The following is a 7,326-nucleotide window of genomic DNA, read 5'->3' on the forward strand; positions in this document are numbered from 1 at the left end:
AATAATTAATCCTAGAGAGAAATGATGAAGGCTATTTGGGAATGTGAAATACGTCTTGCAAGCCTTAAAACAGGATTGTATGAAAATGATTATTTCCATTTGCAAACTTATTTCCCTGAGAGAGTTTGTGTTTTCTGACCCATAAATTAATCTCCAAGCAGCCGTGCTACCTTAAACTGTGCTTTGTCAACTTTTGCAAGTTAAACAGGGTTTGGCACAGCTCAGGTTAGCATTTGGATGGGAACCCTCTAAGGAACACCCAGGTGCTTTGGGTAGTGTCGCTCTTCCCTCTGAGTGAATATTGTATGGTGATTGGGGGGGTGGGGAGGGGAGGGACTGTGCCACTGCAGGTGCTGATTTTATGGAAGAACTTGACCATTGATCCTCATAAAAGTCCATTATTATGAGAGTAGGACTATGAAACCTGGTGTCTTGGCATTACATTTTGCCTATTGAAATTCCCCAGCTGGTAGCAGTTGGATACGGTGTTCTTCGCTTCTGTTAGAATGTTGTGCTTTGTTAAACAGGTGCTGTTTCACAATGGAGGTGGCTGCACTTCTGTGGTAGCTCAAAGTGATTCTTGTATTTGTTTTGTATATGAGTTTGTAGTGGATTTTGGCATAAGAGTTACTATTGTGACAGACCCAGACCAGTGGGGTACAGGAGTCTGGTAGAGGGCAAATATACTGGTCACTGGATGAGTAGTTTTCTGTTCCCTGAGTGACCAGAGCAGGGGCTGCACTAGAGTAATCAGGAACCTGCTAGAACCAGTTAAGGCAGGCAGGCTAATTAGGACACCTGGACCCAATTAAGAAGAAGCTGCTAGAATCAATTAGGGCAGGCTAATCAGGGCACCTGGGTTTTAAAAAGGAGCTCACTTCAGTTTGTAGTGTGGGAGTGTGAGGAGCTGGGAGCAAGAGGCGCAAGGAGCTGAGAGTGAGAGGGTGTGCTGCTGGAGGACTGAGGAGCACAAGCGTTATCAGACACCAGGAGGAAGGTCCTGTGGTGAGACTAAGGAAGGTGTTTGGAGGAGGCCATGGGGAAGTAGCCCAGGGAGTTGTAGCTGTCATGCAGCTGTTACAGGAGGCACTATAGACAGCTGCAGTCCACAGGGCCCTAGGCTGGAACCCGGAGTAGAGGGCGGGCCCGGGTTCCCCCCAAACCTCCCAATTGACCTGGACTGTGGGTTCTTCCAGAGGGGAAGGTCTCTGGGCGGTTCCCCAACCCACATGGTGAATCTCTGAGGCAAGAAAATCCGCCAATAAGCGCAGGACCCACCAAGATAGAGGAGGAACTTTGTCACACTATATAAAGCTGGGATTTGCAAGAAACCTAAGAGAGTTAGCTGTCCAAAGCCTATTAAAATGCAATATAATTATATGGTCGTGTGTGTGTCTGGGTGGGAGGAGGCCGGGGATGCATGCCACTCCCTTTGTTATTAAAGGGGTACTGCAGGTCTAATGGCTTACAAAGTGCTGAAAATTAACTATCTATTCTTTCTGATTTAACACCATAAATTTAAACATGTAACTTACCAAAAAAAAAAATCCTATTGCAACAATCCATTTCTCTGCTGATACATCCAACAATCCTTGATCTGACTAAGAAGACAAATTACCTTTTTTTCCCTAAGATAAACAAATCAGACTGGTAGGTAGTCGGGAATCTTAAAGTGAAATGAAAAAAAAGGACCTCATGGTTGAGGTTATGGAAGATCAATGGAGGATTATCTGGCAGAGCTTGTCATATCTGCTTCCTGCTACTTTCGCTCCTAATTCAAGAAATGAAATTGAGCTCCACAATGATAAGCCAAGCAAAAGAGGGACACAAACGTTTACTGGTAACAACGGGAGCTGCAGTGGTGGAACTGAGAAGAAAATTTTACCCATTTTAAAACTGCCCCTGGGGGATCTAGTTTATTATTTCTCCCCCCTTATGGAAATGTGAAGCAAGAAGGAAAAAAATAATCTGGTCAAGAGTTTAAAGGTAGCAAAGGCCTTTATTGATGCTTCAGGCTAGAGATCATCCTCGGGCACGTTCCAGTTCCTTGGTAAAATGTTAACATTCAAACTGACCCAAAACAAGGAAGCTTCAATGAATTGTGATCCATCTGTGTCCCGCAGCATTTTTTTTAGAGAGTGATTAGTTGTGACAGATTGTCAGCCAGACTCTAGTAGTGAAAACTATTACAAGTGTATGGATTGTCTTGGGTGTGCATGTTTGGGTTTTTTTCCCAAGAAGAATCTTGTGGTTTTTTAAAAAAAAAGAGCAAGCAAGAGTGGTGAGTTTCAGGTTAGAAGATACTGAAGTTACCAAAGTGGAGCATTTGCCCACATCACAAAAAACATGATTAATACTCTGTTCAGGAGGCTACATGGGATTTCATAGGATGTAGCAGTTTCCACCCAAGTCAACAACTAACAAAACTCATTGCCCCTCCCAGATTTAACTCCTTCAAAGTAGCTTTAATATTGTTCACTAACATTGACATCTGTCTTCGTTCACCTGGAGCTTTGGAGTTGCCTGGTTTGCTGGTAGTGGGTTGTACTGAATTATATGCTGCACACTTCAGACGTGCAGACTTTAAGGCCAGAAGGGACCATCATGGTCATCTAGTCTGACCTCCTGCACATTGCAGGCCACAGAATCTCATCCACCAACTCCTGTAATAGACCTCTAACCTCTGGCTGAGTTACCGAAGTTCTCAAATAATGATTTAAAGACTTCAAGTTACAGAGAATCCACCATTTACCCTAGTTTAAACCTGCAAGTGACTTGTGCCCCATGCTGCAAAGAAAGGCAACCCCCTCCCCTCCTGAGGGTCTCTGCCAATTTGACCTGAGGAAAATTCCTTCCTGACCCCAAATATGGCGGTCAGTTGGACCCTGGGGGCTTACTACACTGACTTCACTTAGTTCAGTATAACTTAATCGCTCAGGCGTGTGAATAATCCACGCCTCCGAGTGATGTAAATTACACAGTCCTAAACCTGGTGTAGACAGCACTTTGCCGGTGGGAGAGCTTCTTCTGCCAACTTACCTACCGCTTCTCACGGAGGTGGAATAATTAAGTTGATGGGAGAGCGCTCTCCCACTGACTTCGAGCGTCTTCACGGCTGCATCGGTGTCGCTGCTCCACTGAAACACTTCTAGTGTAGACTAGCCCTGAGGATTCGACAAGACCTAACAGCCAAACATCAGCTTACGTTAACTTTGGGTGGGTGTTATCTGTAGTTTTTAGGTTACATCAAGGGCATATAGAGAGATGCTTTTTGTTAGTATATGTATAAATCTAAATAAGTAAACCAGCTACTCTAGTCCAGGGACCAGTCATCTTACATCTCAACTGCTTGCAACATCCTCTACTTACAAATCAGCTGATGTGCAACCTCTGTCTCGTATAACTCATATAGCTTTACAATATAAATAAGAGCACTGGGCCAGATTCTCAGCCGGTGTAAATTGGCATGGGCGTCAATTTACATTTGTTTACACTAGCTGAGGGTCTGGGCTGGCCTTTGTGCAGCTCACTCATCAGCTCACCTGAGGGGTGGTGATAGCATTATGAGTGACCACGCTGAAGTTTTATGGAAAAGAAACATTATAATGTGTAGAACATGCCCTTCCCTCTGTTGCTATTGCCCCTTGTGTGTCTTCAACGAATGGCTCTGCCAAATCTTGCACCAGCCAAACACAGGGGGAATAGGACGCATGAAGAAGACAAAGATTATGCACCCGAGTGAGTGACAGCCTTGCTACTGATCCTTCCCAGTAGCTGCCTCAGGGGTGTATCTCCACTTACTTCGGCAAATGTGCAACAAAACTGGTATGACCAAAGCTGGCTGTGTTGTGGGTTGGAGGGCTGGGCAAGGCCACACCATTCTCCTCCCCCTGGTAGTGGTTCTCCCCTGGTTTGCACCCGAGTCGCACGCTTTGGGGCACGAGAGCGGGGTCATATGTGTGTGCAGTGTGGAAACATGTGCAAAGGCAGGCTGACTGCTCACTCTTGTTTTGTCATTGTGTACCTACTGTGATGCACAAAGCCCCCCATTCTGCATCACACCAGCTAATGCTGGACTGGGAATGCCACCTTCCTGGCTGAATATGTGCTGCTTGTACTTAACTTCTCCACCTAAACTTTCATTTTCTGTATGTAATTTGCCCACTGGATCTCAGGCCCTGACGTCTCCCTTCCTGTATTTTGACCTGACTGAAGAGCACCTTCTAGTGAGTCCCAAGAACCGTCCCGTTTGTGATTTATTTATTTCGATTTTTAAAAAATCACCTAAATGAAGCCTATCCAAGGCTCTGGGAGCCCTAAGACCTATTACCAATACAATTCAAATCTCGGCAGCATTAAAACGACCAGGTCAGCAGGAGCTCTGCCAGCCACCAACCAAAGCTCTCTTCTACCCCTTCATCATTCTGGGAAACAGACCCTCAGTTTTCTGCAAACCCCTATCAAACAGATGACTTTTCTAGGGTGCCTGGAAGGTCACCTGATTGAGGCTATTTTGGGGTAAGGAAGGGAGGAAGTTGCAGAGTCCCAACACCCTCACAGGGAATTGCCCAGCCAGCAATCCTCTCTCTCTCTTACAATGAGGGGGATCCAACTCAAGTGCCCTCACTGACCACAGCTGTGGCAGTGTGGCTGGAGAGAAAGGTGACTGAAGGAGCAGGGACCACCATGTTTTTCAGTTGAACCACAGTTTTCTCCTTCTTCATTGCTCTGCTGGATGACTGACCTCCTATATGTTCATTCAACAGCTGGATGGCTAAGGAGACAGCCTTTTCTAAGGTGAGGGCCAATTAAAGCGAGTCCAAAAAAAATGTATCCGTGAATAATTTGATTTAGCCAATGGATTTTCACCTTTTTCTCATGTCATACGCAATGTGTAATTTGACTCTTGATTTGTCTGTGTTTGAATACAACACCCAGCACTGGGCCTAACTCTCATTCTATCCATCCCATCCCCCACTGCGAAGAACAAACTCATCTAGGTGCCACCAGCCAGAGTAGAGTAAGAAAGATCCCGTTCTTCTACTTGCGAAGGATTCAAGCCATGCTGCTGTCAATGTGCGAGAGCGCTGTTGCCTGGCCCCTTGCCAGTGAATAGTAAATGCTCCTTAATACATTTTCCACTTCATGATGACAGTCCTGTGATAGCCTGATCAATTTTATGATTGCCACTTGTGTTAAAGCCTCCTGCTGCTTGGCTCCGGAGGAGAAGGAGAAAAATCTTTTTGCCATCAACACCTCATTAGCTTCTGGTGTGGTTAGGGATGTGGCAGGAACTTCTTTTCTGATTCCTCCCCTTCCCCCCTTTTATTTCATGTCATTTTACAGGATCAAAATCTCTTGAAAGAATTTCTGACACAACTTTAAATGCGTAAGTATAGAAACCACCGGCAATTCTCTGGAGACCGAAGAGTAATGTGCATAATTTCACCTCCTACTTCATAAAACTAATTTAAAAAAGGTGTATTATGCACACCCACACCCTTATTTCAACACTGAGCGTTTGTTTTGTGGAGTGTGGATAAATATTTTAAGTATAGGTATCAAGTTACTCGTGTGGGCGTGACAATATCAATGAGGTGATGTATTGTTAATCGGAGAGTGACTCTGCTAACACTTGTGAAGTCTCTGAACAGGCCCACTTTCCGGAAGGCAAAGCAGACTCAGGTTGGAATGAGTGCTTGTACAGATAACGCAAAGCGTTGTGCTCTTTCCTGACAAACCTTAATTCCAATTGCTTTTATGTGCTCATAGATGGATGGTATACTCAGTGCTTCAACAGCAGGTCAATGTTTAGATGTTAATTATTTAACTTCTCTCCAGTTCCCATTGGAAAAGCAATAGTGGTATACTATACCAGCATAGCACGCCTAGTGTGAAAGCAGCTTCTACTGGCAAAGCTGTGCTTTTACTGGAATAGCTTCTTCCAACACCAATCAAAACAAGCTATATCAGTAAAAACCCGACTTTGCAGGTGTAACTGCTTCTATACTAGGGGCTTCTGCCAGCACAACTACGCTATGTCTATGCTACCACTTATGTCAGTGTGACGTTCCCCTCTGGTGTTATCCGGACTGGTGATCTGCGAGGTCACTCCAATCCTTGACTCTGGGAGCCAGCCTTACCCGGCTTTGCTGTGAGAACCCCCCACTCCTGGGCTGTTCACACACAGCCTCTGGCATGTAAGCTGCTTCTTGGATTGTGCAACCAAATGACACTAACCAATATCTCTGGTCCCAGATACAACCCTAGGAACCTCCGTCTTGCAGTGTCCAGTTATGCCCGCTGGACACTGCAAGCTTATATGAGTTCGTCAATTTAACAAAGAAATTGATATGTACCAGGCTTGTTAACCCAAGGGGAGTCTCTGACACGTTTCAAACCAAACGCACTGCTTCAGGTAGAATCAACAGTTTTATTAACGATAAAGATAGATTTTAAGTGATTATAAATCAAAGCATAACAAGTCAGATTTGATCAAATGAAATAAAAGCAAAACGCATTCTAAGCTGATCTTAACACTTTCAGTGCCCTTACAAACGAAGGTGCTTCTCACTACAGGCTGGCTGGTTGTTCTTCAGCCAGGCTCTCCCCTTTGATCAGAGCTTGAGTCGCTTGGTGGTGGTGTCTGTAGACGGAGATGGAAGAGAGAGGAAGAGCATGGCAAACATCTCTCCCTTTTATCATGTTCTTTCTTCCCTCTTGGCTTTGTCCCCCCCTTCAGAGTCAGGTGAGCATTACTTCATTGCAGTCTCAAACTGACCAAAGGAAGGGGTGGGGTGACTCACTCGAGAGTCCAACAGATCCTTTTGTTGCTGCCTAGGCCAGTGTCCTTTGTTCCTGTGAGGCTGGACTGGGTTTGTCCCATACATGCCCTGATGCGTCCAGCTTTGGTCCCCCCACTACAGAAGGGATGTGGACAAATTGGAGAGAGTCCAGCGGAGGGAAACGAAAATGATTAGGGGGCTGGGGCACATGACTTACGAGGAGAGGCTGAGAGAACTGGGGTTACTTAGTCTGCAGAAGAGAAGAGTGGGGCGAATTTGATAGCAGCCTTTAGTTCAGCTGAAGGGGGGTTCCAAAGAGGATGGAGCTAGGCTGTTCTTAGTGGTGGCAGATGACAGAACAAGGAGCAATGGTCTCAAGTTGCAGTCGGGGAGGTCTAGGTTGGATATTAGGAAACAATATTTCACTAGGAGGGTGGTGAAGCACTGGAATGGGTTACCTAGGGAGGTGGTGGAATCTCCATCCTTAGAGGTTGTACGCTTTCTAGTGTAGATATAGCCTATGTCAGCCCAGGATCACACT

This window comes from Terrapene carolina, unplaced genomic scaffold, assembly GCF_002925995.2.
Source record: "Terrapene carolina triunguis isolate 2854851 unplaced genomic scaffold, T_m_triunguis-2.0 Scaffold131, whole genome shotgun sequence".
In the NCBI taxonomy this organism is placed as follows: domain Eukaryota; kingdom Metazoa; phylum Chordata; order Testudines; family Emydidae; genus Terrapene; species Terrapene triunguis.